We start from the raw sequence: 20,404 nt of genomic DNA, 5'->3' as shown, positions 1-20,404 counted from the left end.
CTTCTTTGTTAGTCTTTTTAATTAGAACTCCCTTCATTAGTATTTTAACAAACTGTCCTTGTTTCAGTTATAACCTTGAAGCAGAACATCACATATTCAGTTCTTTCTTACCAGAGAATGGTTACAGAAACAATGAAGAGTTCAGTTTCACTGAGCTCAAGATGCCCAACCATGTAATAATGTTTTACACACAAGCTATAAATGCAGGGCTCTTTTCATAAGAGCTTTACTTGGTGCTCGGTTAAATCATGGTCTACAGTTCTGACAAAACCGAATAGTGATGAAATAAATCTCTTCAAGATAGAGCACAAGTACAGTTATAATGTAATTCTGTTATCTATTAAAAGATTAACCCAACCAGATCACAGTCAAACTAAGCCTTTTTGGCCAACAAAAGAAAATTGGAATGGTGTAGTAAGCCAAGCCACAGTCTGCATCCAGGCCTTTGAGGAAACCATCTGAATGCAGGACAGCACACGACGAACATCCTTCTTTGCTCCCACAAAGAATTTTCTTTTCTTTGAATAGTTCCCGACCCTTGCCAAATGTCAATATGCTACATAATCATAATAATCCGTCTTGGACCAGAATTATCGGATAGGATGATTTCTCGACAGGTTTCCTGTTTTCACTTCACCTGTGAAATTAAATTTCATGCTTCTAAATACGGTTCTATGACAGCTAGCTTCTGAAGGGCATACAAGACACTGATGAGAAGCTATTTCAGAAATGAATAAAACAATTATTAATTTCAGAGGTAATACAGTGGTTCCCAACCTTTTATGAGTTGTGACCCTGTGATGTCACAAATTTCTGGCGACGAAGTGAAAGTATAGCATAGAGTTGTTTACGATTGTTTAATATAAAAATAAATAAATAAAAATAATAAACATTTTTATCAGTATTTTAAAAAAAAAAAAAAATAATTACTAGACATTTGGCAACACCATTTGAATTCCACGTGGGGTCAAAAAACACACCGACTTAATGAATAAAACATACATAATTCCACAGCACAAAAACTAAAAGACTGGAACACAATTTCTCATGCAAAATGCTGATTGCATTGCAGCTTTGTAAATGATGCTTCGTTTTCAACGTAGGAACTCTGAAGCAATATAAGCTTGCTATATTTATACATCTTTACACATCCTACCTTGCCTCTGTCTCTTTTCTCTATGAATAAATGCATATTTGCTTGTTTGATGGCACTTGCATTTTTTTTTTTTTTTTTTTTTTTTTTTTTTACATAGAAACAGAGTGTCTTCAATGATGAATGGCACTCCTTTATTGACCGACATCACAATTATCTATAAAAGCCTACAAAGAGCTTTATAGAATTCAGTAAAGACACACCTACATGGAACTCTGGTGAGACCACATGCCAGCAATGCCTGGATATTGGACAGGCTCATGTTACTCTTGGCAAAACTTTGCATTGCTGTAAAGACTAGCATGGGTTCCCAGACTGGGCCAGAATTGAGTTACACCTTCATTTGTATAGTTTTTCCATCACTTCAGTAAATGCCGAAAAATTATGTTTTCATATGGATCTGTAGATAACTGTATGTAGACTTATAAACTCATCTATAAGAGCGCAGAGCACTACTTGGTTAGCTGAATTAAAAGCCACGTTCTTGAAAGAGGAGGTTTGGATTTTAAGACTTTTAATCAAAATAAACCACGAGTCAACTTGATATGGGGATGATATGACGAGACTAAAAGCCAAATGGGGTTCACATATAACACAACTGCCTACAAGTTTCATGTCTTGTAGATATGGATCAGATATGAATTGAAAAATAGAAGCCTGTGTTGAAAAGAAACTATTATAATCAAAGGTTACTATGCACACTAGTCCTATTGAAGGCTTTACAGGTTGCAAACCACTAATAACGGTCCTTTTAATTGAAAAAAAAAAAAAAATCAAATGTCTGTAATTGGACTAAACTACATGTTTTGACCGAATCTTGTCCAAAACAACAAAGTTTTTCAGAAAACAAGTCACAGGTACATAGTTACAAGGCATGCAGGCCAGCTCCACCACATGACAAGCATGACAAGCAACGCATGCTTCTTGTCTCAAAATGGAAGATGAACATGACACACACCATTTGAGAAAAGGCACTGCCTCTACCGGTTTTACTGCATTGCAAAGAGAGCAGAAATATTTTGTTAACAAAGTGACTAAAATCAGAGACAGCAGGACCAGCCGGTGTGGCTTTCTACATTGAAAGTAGGGCATTTCAACCAATGCAAAAGGTGACAGCCAGGCTCAGGGGCCAAGAACACATTTATTTTTAGGTTGTTTGTCTCTTAACCACTTTCCCTGTGAATGGTGCTCTAACGAAGCCATTGCCAATGAGAGGCCCTTCTTGGGGACCGAAGTTAATAAGTATTGTAAATTGACAACAGATTATATCCTTATTATATACTCTTCTCTCAAACCATCTGTCTTCTCAGGCTAAGATATTGACGTTGTTATCTTTAGAGGGGTGTCCTTTGTCCTTCAGGTGGAGGTGGACCACTGAGTCATTTCCTGATGAGATGGCTCTCCTGTGTTGGGACATGTGTTTGTGGATGGGCTGTTTGGTTTCCCAAATACAAATACAAGTCTGTACATTCCTCAGTGCACTGAACAGCATACACTACATTACTCTGGTTGGACCAGTTTTTGTCTAATGAGAGTCTCTTCAACACACCAGCTACATAGGAGGTGACGATGTTCTTCCTCCTGCTGTACACCTCCTCCCTGTCTTTTTTGTGATATCTTCTAGAGCAACGGTTCTCAAACTGGGATCCCCAAGCCATAGCTTGGAGGTCTGCAAAATAATTTGTTAAAGTTATGCCGTTTCATGAAAAAAGTGTATAATTACATGTGGGGACCGCTACACCAATAAAACAAACATATTAAACCAATTAATCCATCCTACATTAGCTTTGGGTCAATAAAAAGTCTGATATGATTGTGACACCATGTAAATCCGTCACATCACTCCCCTGTCCCTGTCGCTTTACTCATGAAACATTTGCCGTACAGCTCCTGCGCTGCTTGTTTGCCTTCAGGTGCTAGCAAATGAAGCCCTGAAGCCAGCCAAGCTAAAATGGCATCTCAACACACAGCACACAGAGTGTACGGACAAAACTAAAGATTTTTATTCCTCACGAAAGGGTGAAGAATATTGTTATTCAAATTATTGGCAGAAAACTGAACAAGGGGCAATAAATTGTGTTAAAGCTAGAGCACTTAAATATGTTTTGAAATGAACTGATTCATTTTGGCTGTGCCAGTTTTGATAATGTTCAATTTCTGAAAGCTTCAAGATCTATAACTTGAAAATAATAAATGTTGTGAAAACAAAATGTCATTTGAATAAAATTAATTTCTGTGTAAAATGAAATGATGTTTAAAACAAATAATTCCTATGGCATCTGGAATCACAAATGGTACTAAACATATGTTTAATTGGCGTGAGGTGTATGAGGGGGTTCTTGAAAGTTTTCTACCCGTAAGGGGTCCCTGGCTCAAAACAGTTTGAGAACCCCTGTTCTAGAGCCTTTGGCAAAGGCCCAACTGGGATATCAACTTGTCTTAAGGGTTTGTTTGCTGTGTTTTTCCTCCTCCTCCTTTCCATCAGTCCAGGGCTTATTCCAAAGGGTGGTGGGAATCAATAAATAGTGATCAGGAAATAGGTAGTAGTCAAGCACTGGTCAAGTAACACACAGACTTGGTCTGGGGTGAGGTTAGTTATGCCGGCCAAGGTGTCATCCTTTGCCAGTCTTTCCCGGACTACTTTTGTGGCTTCTCTGGTGGGAATAAAAGTGAGCAGTGAGGTTACATCATAGCATACGCTGATTTCTTCTGGACCCAGTGTGATGTTCCTGACTTTGTTAACAAAATCCCTTTCACTTTTCAATGTGGTAAAGAGTGTTGCCCACCAACAGAGACATATTACTCCATGTAATGGAGTATATATATACCACACACACACACACACACACACACACACACACACACACACACTAGGGCTGGACTATTGAATGTGCCGGGCACCGAATTTGCAAGTGAGTGATTGACAACATGGCAAAAAGCCAGCCTGAGCCTTTAGTTGAAAAGAAAGGTAGGACAACTTTGGTCATTTGGAGACATTTTGGATTCAAATTGTCGGATGTGGAGCAGAGGGAGATTGTTTGCAAAGTTTGTCGCGCCGTTGTGTCTGCACCCCAAAGCAACACGACAGATTCATATAACCATTTAAAGTTCTGGCATAAAGTGGAATATGACAAAGTTTTGAAGGAGCAAAAGACCCAAAAAAGGGCGTCAATTTCAGCCACTGCCACTGCCACCACAACACAGTCCTCCGTTGAGGACACTCTTTACAATGCCACTCCATATCCCACAGGCTCCCAGCAACAGCAAGAGATAACGGTTACATTTATGCTATAAAAAGTTATATTTAAAGTTGAGTTTTGGGGGTTCAATAAATACTTTTTTTTTTTTTTTTTAAATCAATGAATAATCGTGTTTGTTAATTTTGATTTCAATATCAATCAAAATAATCGGGATTATTATGTTTTCCATAATCGCCCAGCGCCAATATATACACACACATGAATACACACACACACACATAAATATGAGTGTTTTTTGGTTGTTAGTTTTTTGGCAATTACAGGTACATGTCAAAAAAATTTGAATATCATGAAAAAGTTCAATATTTTTTGTCACTTATTTCAGAATGTGAAACCCATATATTATATAGATTCATTACACAAAGAGTGAAACATTTCAAACATTTATTTCTTGACATTTTGATGACTGCGGCTTATATATAATGAAAACCCAAAATGCAGTGTCTCAGAAAATTAGAATATTACATAAGACCAATGAAAACAAGGATATTTTAAACAGAAATGTCGGGCTTCTGTAAATTATGTTAATTTCCATGCACTCAGTACTTGGTTGGGCCTCCTTTTGCATGAATTACTGGATCAATGTGGCGTGGCTTTGAAGCAATCAGCGTGTGGCACTACTCAGGTGTAATGGAAGCCCAGGTTGCTTTGATAGCAGCCTTCAGGTCATCTGCATTGTTGGGTCTGGTGTCTCTCATCTTCCTCTTGATAATACCCCACAGATTCTCTATGGGGTTCAGATCAGGTGAGTTTGCTGGCCAATCAAGCACAGTAACACCATGATCATTGAACCAGCTTTTGGTACCTTTGGCAGTGTGGGCAGGTGCCAAGTCCTGCTGGAAAATGAAATCGGCATCTCTATAAAGCTTGTCAGCAGAAGGAAGCATGAACTGCTCTGAAATTTCCTGGTAGATGGCTGTGTTGACTGTGCACTACAGAAAACACAGTGGACCAACACCAGCAGATGACATGGCTCCCCAAATCATCACTGGAAACTTCACACTGGACTTCAGGCCACATGGATTCTGTGCCTCTCCACTCTTCCTCCAGACCCTGGGACCTTGATTTCCAAATGAAATGCAAAATTTGTTTTCATCTGAAAAGAGGACTTTGGACCACTGAGCAACAGTCCAGTCCAGTTTCTCCTTAGCCCAGGTAAGACACTTCTGACGTTGTCTCTGTTTCAGGAGTGGCTTGACACGAGGAATGCAACATTTGTAGCCCATGTCTGGGAATCATCTGTGCGTAGTGGCTCTCGATGCGCTGACTCCAGCTTCAGTCCACTCCTCGTGAAGCTCCCCCAAATTCTTGAATGGATATGCGGTTACTCCTTTTGCTGGTGCACCTTTTCCTACCACACTTTTTCCTTCCACTCAACTTTCCATTAATATGCTTGGATACAGCACTCTGTGAACAACCAGCTTCTTTAGCAATGACCTTTTGTGGCTTTCCCTCCTTGTGGATGATGTCAATGATTTGTCTTCTGGACATCTGTCAAGTCAGCAGCCTTCCCCATGATTGTGTAGCCATCTGACCCAGACTGAGAGACCATTTCAAGGCTCAGGATACCTTTGCAGGTGTTTTGAGTTAATTACTTGATTAGGGTGTGACATCATGACTTTCCAAGATTGAACTTTTTCACAATATTCTAATTTTCTGAGACACTGAATTTTGGGTTTTCATTATCTATAAGCCAAAATTATCAAAATTTCAAGGAATAAATGTTTCAAATGTTTCACTCTATGTGTAATGAATCTATATAACATATGGGTTTCACATTCTGAAATGAGTAACAAAAAATATTGAACTTTTTCATGATATTCTAATTTTTTGAGATGTACCTGTATACACTCACCGGCCACTTTATTAGGTACACCTTGCTAGTAAAACATTGGACCCCCTTTCACCTTCAGAACTCCCTTAATTCTTTGTGGCATACTTTCAACAAGATGTTGGAAACATTCCTCAGAGATTTTGGTCCATATTGACATGATAGCATCATGCAGTTGCTGCACATCTACGATGTGAATCTCTAGTTTCACCACATCCCAAAGGTGCTCTATTGGATTGAGATCTGGAGACTATGGATGCCATTGGAGTACCGTGAACTCATTGTCATGTTCAAGAAACCAGTCTGTGATGATATGAGCTTTGTGACATGGTCAGAAGATGGTAACACTGTTTTCACAAAGGGATGGACATGGTCACCAACAATTCTCAGGTAGGCTGTGGCATTTAAACCATGCTCAATTTGTACTAAGGGGCCCAAAGTGTGCCAAGAAAATATCCCCAGCTCCATTACACCACCATGTTGTTTAGGCCAAATTCTGATCCTGCCATCCGAATGTCGCCGCTGAAATTTTAGATTCGTCAGACCAGGTCCCTGCCTGATATCTTTCCATAGCTCTCTTTTCTTTTTCTGGAGATATTTTCTGTGTATCTGGGGATCTCTACTTTATGATGGCCTTGCCTGATTCCTTCAAAGCCCCATTGACTATTTTAAGCTACACTACTGGTCAAAAGTTTTAGAACACCACACTTTTTCCAGTTTTTACTGAAAATTATTCAGTTTGTATCATTGCACTCTGAAATGAAAGCGTAGAACAAATAAGCAATTTGAGTTGAAAAAGAAATCATGGAATCAATTTATAGACCAAAATGTATTCTAAACTTTTGACTCATCAAAGTAGCTACCTTTGGCAGATATAACAGCTGAACACACTCGTGGCATTCTTTTCTACAATAGAAATCTAATATTCTTCAGAAAGTTCTTCCTAAGTCTGTTGCAGAAGTTCTCATAAATATGTGGCACTTGAAGGTTGCTTGGCTTTCACTCTTCTGTCCAGTTCATCCCAAACCAGCTCAATGGGGTTTAAATCTGGAGACTGTGCTGGCCACTCCATGTTTTCAAGGTTACCATCTTGTTTTTTCCTGAGGTAGTTTTGGCATAGCTTGGACTTGTGTTTTGGGTCATTATCTTGCTGTAGGATGAACCTCTGACCAACTAGGCGCATACCAGAGGGTACTGCATGGCGCTGCAGAATGCTGCGATAGCTGTTTTGGTTCAGGATGCCGCTCATTCTGTACAAGTCACTGACCCTAGATCCAGCAAAACAGCCCCAGACCATCACACTTCCTCCTTCATGTTTGACAGTTGATGTCACACACTGTGGAACCATCCTCTCGCCTACTCGACGGCACACAAAGATCCTGCGTAATTAACCGAAGATTTTAAATTTTGATTCCTTAGTCCATAATACCTTCTTCCAGTCTTCACTAGTCCAATGGCGGTGTTTCGTGGTCCAGGAGAGCCTCTTTGTCTTATTCTGACCTCTTAGCAATGACTTTCTTGCTGCAACTCGTCCTGTCAAACCTGCCGTTCAAAGTCTTCTCTTCACAGTTGAAACTGAGACTTGCTTACTACGACTACTATTAAGCTGTGCTTTAATCTGTTGTCCTTTGAGCCGCCTATCACACAAGCTGTTAACTCTCAGAAACTTGTCCTCTGATTCAGTTGTGGCTTTGGGTCTGCCAGATCGCTTCCTGTCAGGGTTTCCTCCAGTTTCTGAGTCCCTTTTGATGGTGAAGAAAACTGTACACACTGACACCTTGACTTTCTTTGCAATTTCCCTGTGGGAAAGACCTACAGTGATGGTCTTTCTCTCTACCATTGTTAATTGCCTTTTTCTCACCATTTTTGTAGCAACACACTACTTTCTGCAGTACAATACTGTTCACCTGATGCTCATGAAGGTCTGGTAGCACAGTGTGTTCCAACACCGCTTTTATGCAGACAGAGGGGGTTGTAAGTAATCAGGAAAAGTTGGAACACCTGTAGGAATTAGTAACACTATCTTTTAAGGATGATTCAACCTACATTGCTGCAGAACAGCTTTAAATTGTTAACCCACTTCATGTTCCCTGAAAGAGGCCTTTTTGTATAATTCTGAAATGTACACTATTTTTCAGTTTTGGGTAACCAAACCTTTTTTTTTTAACCTCTGGCTGTTCAGTACTTACCGTTTGTATCATTTCAAGCTATTCATTGGGCTTGCATGACTTGAACTGCAATAAATAACTGGAAGAATTAGTGTGTTTGAAAACTTTTGACCAGTAGTGTATATCACCACATGTTTAGTACTTAAAGGTGTTTGTTGATATTGTGTCTTTATTTTACCACTCACATTTGTTGTAGTTTGTGTTGCAGGCCTTTTATGTGCTCCATAGTCACCTTAAGAACTTAAAAACTACACTTTAATATTACAGTGTATAACATTATGTTTAGGACTAGAGTGGGATTGACTGTTTAACCTGTTTGCTCATGGTATCACGAATGTTCTAATGAAGGTCTTATGACCAAAAGCTCAACATTAAAGTGGAACCATTGCACAAATTCAAGTGTGCAGAAATCTTTTCTTTATTTTAGGATTTTTCCAGCACCTTGACAAAGACCCAGTCAGTTTGAGCAGTAGTCCTCTTATATTTAGCTGACATTTATTTTTTAATTTTTCCATCACATACACGTTAAATTTTTATTTGTTTTGCAGATTTATTTTTTTCAGCCACAAAAACACATTTAGGTGCTTACGCTTACACTTAGGTACTGCTTAGGTGGTGCTGTGATGTAGCAATACCAAACTTTTATGTGAGACAGAAGACTTGATGTCTATAAAGAGATTGAACTGTTAACCAAGTGAAAATTGTCTGGTTGTAAATGTTGTCTCTGCACTCCAATTTCACTATCATATCTTAAATTAAGATGGACACTGGAAATAGTGACTGTAGCATGGAATAGGTAGTCTTAATCCCTACATCCGCTGGACACAAAGCCTCAAAACTCCAAGGCGGAATCACCTCAGAGTAGCTGATGGAAATTTACTTCCAAATATCTACAAGTCATTCAAGAATTAGATGTCAAGGAGAAATGTTCTTATTCACAGTTCCTGGACCTGACTACCCTTAAACAGAATTTATTTTCAGAATAAAGTAACCATTCCAAGTAGTACACGATCTATGTAAGGGATAATGTATAATGTCATATATCAACAGCTTCCATCATCAATAAATCATTATTACATGACTTTTTAAACACAACAGCATTCAAATCACCAGATCGTTAAGGAAAAATATATAGAGAAGGGATAAAGTCACTATCCATAACACGTCAGCTGACATTTTAAATATACCTCGAGGTCAGTGTGTGCATAGAAATCCGTAAAACCCCTTACTGCCATTGATAAGACAAAGCTGTGGCTTACACTTGTAATATTTTTGTCGAAAGAAAAACAAACCTCTCTTCTCATTCAAGGTTTTGAGGTGTATGTGTAAAATACACCGCAAAGCCAGCCAAGTATCCAGCAATCTCCGCATCTCCCTGTTTTCATTCAGGTGAGGTAAAATCAGATTATTGAATTTATCCCAATGGGGGAAATCTGCAGTTTTACAGCAACATATAGATAAGGACAATGCAAAAGAAAATGAAAAGAAAATGTAAGTACAATAGCAGTTCTACAAATGTGATCTACTACTACAGGCTTGGTTGGAGAGCCTCACAGCTGTATGTGGCACAGATATTTCCTTTGATCTTTGAAAGTTTCTGTGCATGGATTATTTTCTTCTGCTCTTCATTCAGCAATGTATTTGTCCTTCCTGTCTCCCTCTCTATTTTCTGTCTGTAACTACCTAGGCTTTGTCCTCACTAAGGTCATTCATAGCTCAGGAGATGGATAAATAATGAGTTTAGATTTACTAGCTAAGTGCTTACCTTGTATCCTCAGTGCCATTTAATCCATGTATGGGCTTGCATCTGTCTGCTGCGGAGTCAGGTTTCACATTTCCACAGTGCCCAGGAGTCGTCTGAGAAACACATGAGCAAGACAATGGTATAATTCAGAAGGAAAATAAAACAAGAATATCAGTAATCTAAACTGAGGTGTATTCTTCTTGGTAGGTGGCCTTAGTGCAGCCTTTTTGCGGACTTGGAGCTAACCATATGGCAAAATAAAAGGCATTCCCAGTAGTAGTTAGAATAAGAGTACTGCTGTTAGAAAGTATATTAGCTAATATGGGTTTTAATTTAATATCAAATTCTTGACTTTTAATAACCAAACGACATCGACTAGTGAAACTAGGCGATGCAATGTTTACTATTAAAGCCAAGATAAGAAGGTAACGTCGACGGAAATTGAGACTTTACGTTGGCCGTTAACATCGATGTGGCTTCATATTAAGCTACGTAGATGGAAAGAGAAAAAAATAGCTCGCTTCAAAGCTCATTTCTTTTAAAGTCTGTTCGAGATTATAGTTAATGTTTTTTTTGTTTTGTTTTTTTAAAGTGAGACGAGTCACAGCTTACCGTGTCAAGAGGATTATTTACGTCAAAATACACCGAATAAATATCCAAAAATCGGCAAACGATTTACAAAAAAGTTTGCGGTATCCACGTACCAACTTAGTTCAACGACTCGTTTTCTCGCCCAGGATGTTTACAACGACAAACTGGACTTAAGTCAGTTCCTTAAAGAAAAAAATGCACTGGAGTCTATCCAGGCTGGAATAATCAAACTCCGAGCAACAGGATCACTAACTTGATATGCGGTTGCACGACGACCATCGATCTTAAATGGCTACAAGAGCTGGCCCGCCGATAATGTCCAGCATAGACATGGATACCTAGACGCCGCATTGAGCGGGTTGGTCCGTTGCTGCGATACGTCAACGCGTCCGCCATGTTAGATGTGACAAATCTGCGCCGTGAACTAATAAAAGCCAGTCGACTGAACTTCATAAAGCGCCTTTCTACAAAGTCCTTTAAGTTAATGCCTCGCATTCACCCATTCACACACACAGTAATATATTTGGGAAACAAATAGTAATTAGATTATTTACATTTTATTTAATTATTTATTTTTAAATTATTATTAAAAAATAAATTATTTTAATTTCAACTAGTCCTGCATACATATCATTGTATTTGAGGGTAAAGAACAGTTAACCACGTGAGCCAAGCTTTTAGAAATAAGTATTAGTCTACTTTTACCCAAAATACCCTATGCCTGTCATGGGGACTCAAATGTCTCCGAATAGTAGGAATGACCCATATGCATACATCAGCACGGGTGGCATTGATAAACATTATATTATATTTTAGTTTGTTCTGCTGCTGGAGAAGAGGACATCTCAAAAGCAGACAGGGACATGGTCTCATCCTCCCACTATTCCTAATGTGCTTGGAGATACACTGCACCGCACCATCAGAGAGCGGAAGATGGCCCTGAACTATCTGGCTGTAGGAGCGTTATTCCAGCCCCCTAAAACACATACAAACCCCATATTTACATTCACAGTTACCCGAACAATATTGACAGCCGACGTTAACAGCCGTTAGCTAGATATGTGCAACCGTCCAAACAACAACCCATAAGACCACAAATTGGCATATTTAAACAAAATCAACTATAACTACCAACTATTCCATGCATCAAAAAGGTAAAGGTAATGCCGTGAGATCTGGTTTGTACTGTAAACCTGTTGTTACACTTCCACATGAAAATGAATGAGGAATCTTCTCCGTTTGCTCCACTTTGCCACATCCAAGATGGCGGCGATGTTGACGTACAATTCAGGGCTCAGTGCGGCGTCCAGGTATCCATATCTATGGTATTCAGCGCATGTATTGCTGAAACTACAAATCCCAGAATGCTCTGCTGATGGCACGTCAATCAGGACAGGGCCCGTTAACACCCTCCAATCTGTTGATAGAAGTCCCAAAATCCGCATGCGACTACTGGCACAGTGCTACAGTACCCAAACATGGAGAAAAGAAAGACAAAAAACAGGAGTTTTCCAGACAGGTGGGAGGCAGAATACCTGTTGTTTATATATATATATGTATATATATATATATATATATATATATATATATATATATATATATATAATACAACAGATAGAAAAGAACAGGAGGGCTGGTTCGGTTCTGGGGAGGAGTCTGGACTCTGTGGGGAGTCCATGTCCTCCCTGTGGTCATCACAGAACACATCCCACGTTGTGCTGTCAAGACAGTCCTTTAGAGTCTCCACAGACTCTTCGGTCCAGATGCGCCGTGTGTGGATGACTGCTGGTCAGGGCCTAATTTAGTGCCCTAGGCAAGATTACTCTCCAGCGCCCCCACAAACAATTGGATAAACTTACATGCTTCAGGGAGTGGTGTTTCTGTGGGTGTGATCAGAAGGCCCCTCTCCATTAGCAGCGTTTTTTCGCGCTGGAATACTTTTGACCACAAAACAGCAAAGATAAGACATACTGTATGTTGTTGTTTTTTTTTTTGTTTTTGTTTTTTTTTGCTACTCTTTGGGGGCTAGCTTGGGTCTTGGTGCGAGTAGACGCATTCTTTTACACTACTACTCTGTTTGTCCATTCTGGCCTCTGAGTGGTTTCATTTCCCTTTGCAAAGCCGAAAGCGTCACCAAGATATTATCCATGTTGCGGTTCAAGTTCTGAATGAGCGCCAACAGCTCTGCCCATCGCTGCAATCATGGCGGGCAGCTTTGTGGGGCTTTGGTCAGCTGTCACCGTTTTTTGATTTCCTCGATAAATCAGGGCAATGTCTAATCCAATCAGCAAAAGACCTGTGATATCTATATCAGCATATTCACTTTCCAACACGGGGAAACAACACTCTGGACAATGTTTTTACCTCTCACAGAGGAGCCTACAAGGCCCTTCCCCTCCCCCACCTCGGTGCCTTGTACCATCTCACTGTTATGCTAATGCAAGCATACAGACCACTGGTTGAGCCACTGAACCAGTTAGGAAACAGGTACGAGTGTGGCCAGAGGGGTCCCAAGAGGCACTTCAAGACTGTTTCACCTCCACAGACTGGGACATGTTTAAACAAGCTGCCACCTACAACTCCACCACTGACCTCCAGGAGTACACAGAGACAGTAACTGCCTACATCAGCAAGTGCATGGACGATGTCACCGCCACTAAGTCCATCACTGTCCGTGCAAATCAGAAGCCATGGCTGACAGGGGAGGTCTACAGGCTGCTGAGGATCCTGAACACCGCCTACAGATCTGGGGATGAGGAGAGCCTGAGGACAGCAAGGGCCAACCTCTCCCGTGGCATCAGAGAGGCCAAGAGGCAGCACTCCAGGAGGATTGCCAACAGCTTCAGTGACAGCAGAGACACCAGAAGTCTGTGGCGAGGAATACAGACCATTACGGACTATAAGCCCTCTCCACAGACCTGTGACAGCTCCACCTCCCTGCTGAATGAGCTGAACAACTTCTTCGCTCGTTTTGAGGCGGCGTTTTTTGTTAGTGTTATTATTATCATCATTATTGGGGGTCCAAGCAGCAAAGCTGCAGGAACCCCATTGTTTTTGTTAGTGTTGTTATTATTATTGGGGGTCCAAGCAGCGAAACTGCAGGAACCCCATTGTTTTTGTTAGTGTTATCATTGTTAGTGTTATTGTCATCATTATTATTATTATTGGTGGTCGAAGCAGCGAAGCTGCAGGAACCCCATTGTTTTTGTTATTGTTATCATTGTTAGTGTTATTATCATCATTGTTATTATTACTGGGGGTTGAAGCAGCAAAGTTGCAGGAACCCCATTGTTTTTGTTAGTGTAACTATTATTATTGGGGTCCAAGCAGCGAAGCTGCAGGAACCCCATTGTTTTTGTTAGTGTTAGTATTATTATTATTATTACCCCTTGTTTTTCCACATTTTCTTGTTATTGGGGTCCAAGCAGCAAAGCTGTTTCTACGTTTTCTTCTTCCTCTTGTTATTATTATTATTATTATTATTATAGTAGGATCTTTAATTTGCATGAGTTACATGTTGCCAGTAAGTACGCTCTAGCGCCACCAATGGGTCAAAGTTGGAAGTACATTTGCACACGTAATTTTTGAACCGTATGCTCGAAATTTACAAACAATGTATCTTTGGAATCCTTGGATGATGCTGAGTTCAACCTACCCTATGACGTCAAAATGCGTCATGATAGATTTTCCGCCATCTTTGGAAAAATTGCGAATTGCAAATTTTGTCCTATTCTCATGAAAATCGGCACAGACTATCTTTACGCCAAGCTGCACAAAAGTTACTAATGGCCATTCTCAGCGTCCCATTTGTACGCCCACCACTGCCAATCAAATGTGACGGCGAAGGCACCATTTTTGATGTGAGCTCATATCTCAGCAACGGTGTGACATATTGACATCATATTTGATATTATGGGTCCGGACCCAGTCCTGAGTGGACACAATTAATTTGGTGTCATTTGGCCTCTAGGGGGTGCTGTAATTAGAAAAACATGATTTTTATTCCTATCTCTTGATTGGTTTGTATTTGATAATGACTTTGTGATATCCACAGGTACTGTGGGGTGCCCCATTGATAGTTAATACCAACTTTTCGTGTTAGCCAATCGTTGTCGGCGGCGAGGCCGCAAAACAGGAAGTTTGCTCATATCTTGGCGACACTTTGACTTCCAAAGACCAAACTTTGTCGGACACTTTGGGACTGTATCCAAAATGTGCAATAAAAATGTGGTGTCATTCGGCCACTAGGGGGCGGTGTAAATAACAAAATTGCGTTTTTTGCTCTTTTCTCTTGACGTGTTACAATTTCAGAGTAAATTTCATGTCTGCTGATACTGTGAAATGTCTCCTTTCAGGATCTGGCAAAACATTTCATGCAATTGCAAGAATTTGTGCGCCATATTGGATTTTGTCAAAAACCTTTGAAAAGTTTCACAGGTCGCAAATTTTGTCCGATTCTCACGAAAATTGGCACAGACTATCTTCAGACCAAGACGCACAAAAGCTACTTAGTGGCATTTTCATTGTCCAATCTGTTTGCCCACAACAGCCCATCAAAATTGGTGGCAGAGCCGCCATTAAGGAAGTCGGCTCGTATTTCTGCCAACCCTTCGGCCAATTGGCCGATGTGCTTGGACCCCCTCATTGCTGCATGCAGCTATATTTTTGCTCTTGATATGTATGATAGTTCATCAATCAAGTTCTAAATGAGATCATCTAGCCCAGCCTATTCTATTTCCTGTCTGACTTGTGCCTTGCAAGTTACTCTTTTCTCTCTGTGTATCATTAGACACCAGACGTGACAGTACTTAGCTCTGTTTTCCTGAAAGGCATTCCTATTTTACTTGGTGACGACTCCAGTGAATTCTCCAAGGCATGCTCTGTAAGTACTTGCACATGATAAAAAGTTTGATCTGCAGTAAAATAGAACTATATCTGTGCTTACATAGAAGATGTAATTCTGTCTCCACAATATACAATATACATTTTGTACAGTGATTGATGTATTTTGTATAGCAATTCCTCCACAGCTAATCTGAGAGGTATTTAAACAGCCAGTAAATAAAAATGAAATTTGCCACCTAAACATTGTACACATTCATTCATTGTAAATCTAAGGAGCAGGAGTCCAGTTTGAAAAGTCAATGTCACTCTTCAAGAATATATGGACCTTGTGGATCATAGCTTTAATTTAACCATACCAAATGAAGTAGTATTCATTAAGAATATGTGTGTGTGTCTTTGTGGGATACAGCGGGGGACAAAGCCCTAGAATGCACTGTTGGTGTGCTGTCAGTGAAGATAATCCTCATGAGGGTCCAAGTTCAGTAGACCTCCAGCCCATCTCTACTGCCGTCATTCTGGAGGGAGGTATCGTCATGGATTGTATTAAAAACTTGCCTCAGGCAGTTTTTCTGTTATTTGGGCTTACATAGGCTTACATAGGTAATAACAGCTAAATAGATATGAAATGGGATAGAAAGAGAGGGAGAGAGAGAGAGAAAGAGAGAGAAGGACAAGGACCCATTCAAGAAAATTGGTTTGTTTAATTTAAGTGAACTAAAAAAAAAAATAAAAAAAAAGAGTGAGTAGTAAGTAGTAGGTATTTAGTAATTCTAAGTAGGGTTAAATTTGTATCAAGCAGTCCAAACAAAATTAAAAAAATAAGTTAACACTAAGCATGGCTATTAAGTTATGTGAATTTTCTTGACTTTGCATACTTTAAGTAAGGTCAACTAATTAGATTTTACAGTGTGTAACATTAGTGTTGTGTTGCTTTGATAGAACTGCATCATCACAGCCTAGCCTCCTGCCAAGTTGGCTTATGACTGACTGACTGAAATGAGGAAATAGGTATTTTAAAATATTATTAAAATTGTTATTACATATTATGGAGAACTAATCTTTTACTTTCTTTGTGAATTATGTCTAGTTTTTTTTAACGGGGGTGAACTTTTTAGTTTTTTTGTGCACTTTTTGTATTCAAATATTGTAAACATTATGAAAAAATAAAAAACAACACCATCTGTCACTTTTTAATCGAATGAATTTGATGGATCAAAGTGGGCGTGACCGATCAAGTGTGTGTCAGCAATTTTCAAAGTGGGCGTGACTGAGGAAGTGGGCGTGACTGAGGAAGTGTGCGTCACCAACTTTCAAGGTGGGCGTGACTGAGGAAGTGGGCGTCAGCAACTTTCAAGGTGGGCGTAACCAACGTTGATTGGATGTTGTGGCATTTCACTTTCCTTGGGGGTAGGAAGTTGGGGTCTGTGTGAGAATCTTTTTTAAGATGAGTCAGCGGGGTCACGGCCCCCCGAGGTAGGAAGTCGGGGGGTATGTGAAAGTATTTTTATTACCTGAAACAGCGGTGTCACGACCCCCGAGGTAGGAAGTCGGGGATTATGTGAGAATCTTTTTATTAGGTGAAAAAGCGGTGTCACGACCCCCGAGGTAGGAAACTGCAGTCACGCCATCTGCGCTTCGGCGAGGCACGGTCGCGCTATCTACACTTGAAAATCGAGTGCCCGTCTACATCGCATCGGACGGTAAAGCGTTTGAGCGGCTTTATGGTGCATTCAAGTACATACCGTAAACTCGGAAGTCTATATTTTTCTTCTTATTTTCATTTGTTGAAATACACATATCAGTCATTACTTTGTTGTTATTTTACTACATTCTATTCAATGATTAACTAAATGATAGAACAAAATTATTGAAGCATATTCGGAATCCAACTCATTTTTGCATAGTCATATTTGAAAAATTAATTAAGAAAAGAATCAAATTGTTTTCCGCATACTCTACAGCTACCACTGTGGTGATTTTCAACTTATTTCACTGCATCATTTTCTGATAATGTGATGTTGAATTCATTTCCAATGAATGATGTATATGAGCAGATTAAAAAAATAATTTAAAAAAATAAACAAATTGTTTTCTGCAAACTCAAACAGATTCTTGTTCTACATGTCCCCAGCTACCACTGTGGTGATTTTCAACTTATTTCACTGCATCATTTTCAAATAATCTGATGTTGAATTCATACCCGATGAATGATGTATATGAGCAGATTAAAAAATGGATAAAAAAAAAAAATCAAATTGTTTTCTGCAAACTCCACCAGATTCGTGTTCTATATGTCCCCAGCTACCACTGTAGTGATTTTCAACTTATTTCACTGCATAATTTTCAAATAATCTGATGTTGAATTCATACCCGATGAATGATGTATATGAGCAGATTAAAAAAATAATCAAAAAAAATAAACAAATTGTTTTCTGCAAACTCAACCAGATTCTTGTTCTACATGTCCCCAGCTACCACTGTGGTGATTTTCAACTTATTTCACTGCATCATTTTCAAATAATCTGATGTTGAATTCATACCCGATGAATGATGTATATGAGCAGATTAAAAAAATAATAAAAAAAAATATAAACAAATTGTTTTCTGCAAACTCAACCAGATTCTTGTTCTACATGTCCCCAGCTACCACTGTGGTGATTTTCAACTTAATTCACTGCATCATTTTCAAATAATCTGATGTTGAAATTGGCTCAATGAATGATGTATATGGGCAGATTAAAAAAATAATAAAAAAAAAAAATCAAATTGTTTTCTGCAAACTCCACCAGATTCTTGTTCTACATGTCCCCAGCTACCACTGTAGTGATTTTCAACTTATTTCACTGCATCATTTTCAAATAATCTGATGTTGAATTCATACCCGATGAATGATGTATATGAGCAGATTAAAAAATGGATAGAAAAAAAAATCAAATTGTTTTCTGCAAACTCCACCAGATTCTTGTTCTACATGTCCCCAGCTACCACTGTGGTGATTTTCAACTTATTTCACTGCATCATTTTCAAATAAACTTGTGTTGAAATTGGCTCAATGAATGATGTATATGAGCAGATTAAAAAAATAATAAAAAAAAAATCAAATTGTTTTCTGCAAACTCCACCAGATTCGTGTTCTATATGTCCCCAGCTACCACTGTAGTGATTTTCAACTTATTTCACTGCATCATTTTCAAATAATCTGATGTTGAATTCATACCCGATGAATGATGTATATGAGCAGATTAAAAAAATAATAAAAAAAAATAAACAAATTGTTTTCTGCAAACTCAACCAGATTCTTGTTCTACATGTCCCCAGCTACCACTGTGGTGATTTTCAACTTATTTCACTGCATCATTTTCAAATAATCTGATGTTGAATTCATACCCGATGAATGATGTATATGAGCAGATTAAAAAATGGATAAAAAAAAAAAATCAAATTGTTTTCTGCAAACTCCACCAGATTCTTGTTCTACATGTCCCCAGCTACCACTGTGGTGATTTTCAACTTAATTCACTGCATCATTTTCAAATAATCTGATGTTGAAATTGGCTCAATGAATGATGTATATGGGCAGATTAAAAAAATAATAAAAAAAAAAAATCAAATTGTTTTCTGCAAACTCCACCAGATTCTTGTTCTACATGTCCCCAGCTACCACTGTGGTGATTTTCAACTTATTTCACTGCATCATTTTCAAATAAACTTGTGTTGAAATTGGCTCAATGAATGATGTATATGAGCAGATTAAAAAAATAATAAAAAAAAAAAAATCAAATTGTTTTCTGCAAACTCCACCAGATTCGTGTTCTATATGTCCCCAGCTACCACTGTAGTGATTTTCAACTTATTTCACTGCATCATTTTCAAATAATCTGATGTTGAATTCATACCCGATGAATGATGTATATGAGCAGATTAAAAAAATAATTTAAAAAAATAAACAAATTGTTTTCTGCAAACTCAACCAGATTCTTGTTCTACATGTCCCCAGCTACCACTGTGGTGATTTTCAACTTATTTCACTGCATCATTTTCAAATAATCTGATGTTGAATTCATACCCGATGAATGATGTATATGAGCAGATTAAAAAATGGATAGAAAAAAAAATCAAATTGTTTTCTGCAAACTCCACCAGATTCTTGTTCTACATGTCCCCAGCTACCACTGTGGTGATTTTCAACTTATTTCACTGCATCATTTTCAAATAAACTTGTGTTGAAATTGGCTCAATGAATGATGTATATGAGCAGATTAAAAAAATAATAAAAAAAAAAATCAAATTGTTTTCTGCAAACTCCACCAGATTCGTGTTCTATATGTCCCCAGCTACCACTGTAGTGATTTTCAACTTATTTCACTGCATCATTTTCAAATAATCTGATGTTGAATTCATACCCGATGAATGATGTATATGAGCAGATTAAAAAAATAATAAAAAAAAATAAACAAATTGTTTTCTGCAAACTCAACCAGATTCTTGTTCTACATGTCCCCAGCTACCACTGTGGTGATTTTCAACTTATTTCACTGCATCATTTTCAAATAATCTGATGTTGAATTCATACCCGATGAATGATGTATATGAGCAGATTAAAAAATGGATAAAAAAAAAAAATCAAATTGTTTTCTGCAAACTCCACCAGATTCTTGTTCTACATGTCCCCAGCTACCACTGTGGTGATTTTCAACTTAATTCACTGCATCATTTTCAAATAATCTGATGTTGAAATTGGCTCAATGAATGATGTATATGGGCAGATTAAAATAAAATAAAATAATAAAAAAAAAAATCAAATTGTTTTCT

At 38.6% G+C, this 20,404-nt stretch overlaps 1 protein-coding gene across 7 annotated transcripts in view; it reads right to left on the bottom strand.

Annotated features, from left to right (window-relative positions):
• The window catches only part of LOC125004621 (testis-expressed protein 2-like), an 81,618-nt gene extending 70,550 nt beyond the window's left edge, over positions 1 to 11,068 (bottom strand). For 3 of the 7 annotated variants that reach the window (XR_007112366.1, XR_007112367.1, XM_047579353.1), the window contains exons 1-2: positions 10,769 to 11,068; positions 10,178 to 10,269 (exon numbers count right to left, since the gene is read on the bottom strand). The gene's annotated coding sequence lies outside the window, so the exon portion shown is untranslated. Of the gene's footprint in view, positions 1 to 10,177; positions 10,270 to 10,768 lie in introns of those variants that run through there. The other 4 variants (XM_047579351.1, XM_047579349.1, XM_047579352.1 and 1 more) reach the window with 4 other exon arrangements.
• Between the last annotated feature and the right edge of the window lie 9,336 nt (positions 11,069 to 20,404).

This window comes from Mugil cephalus, chromosome 2 (genome assembly GCF_022458985.1).
Source record: "Mugil cephalus isolate CIBA_MC_2020 chromosome 2, CIBA_Mcephalus_1.1, whole genome shotgun sequence".
Classification (NCBI taxonomy): Eukaryota; Metazoa; Chordata; class Actinopteri; order Mugiliformes; family Mugilidae; genus Mugil; species Mugil cephalus.
This window is presented reverse-complemented; position numbering and strand designations above follow the sequence as displayed.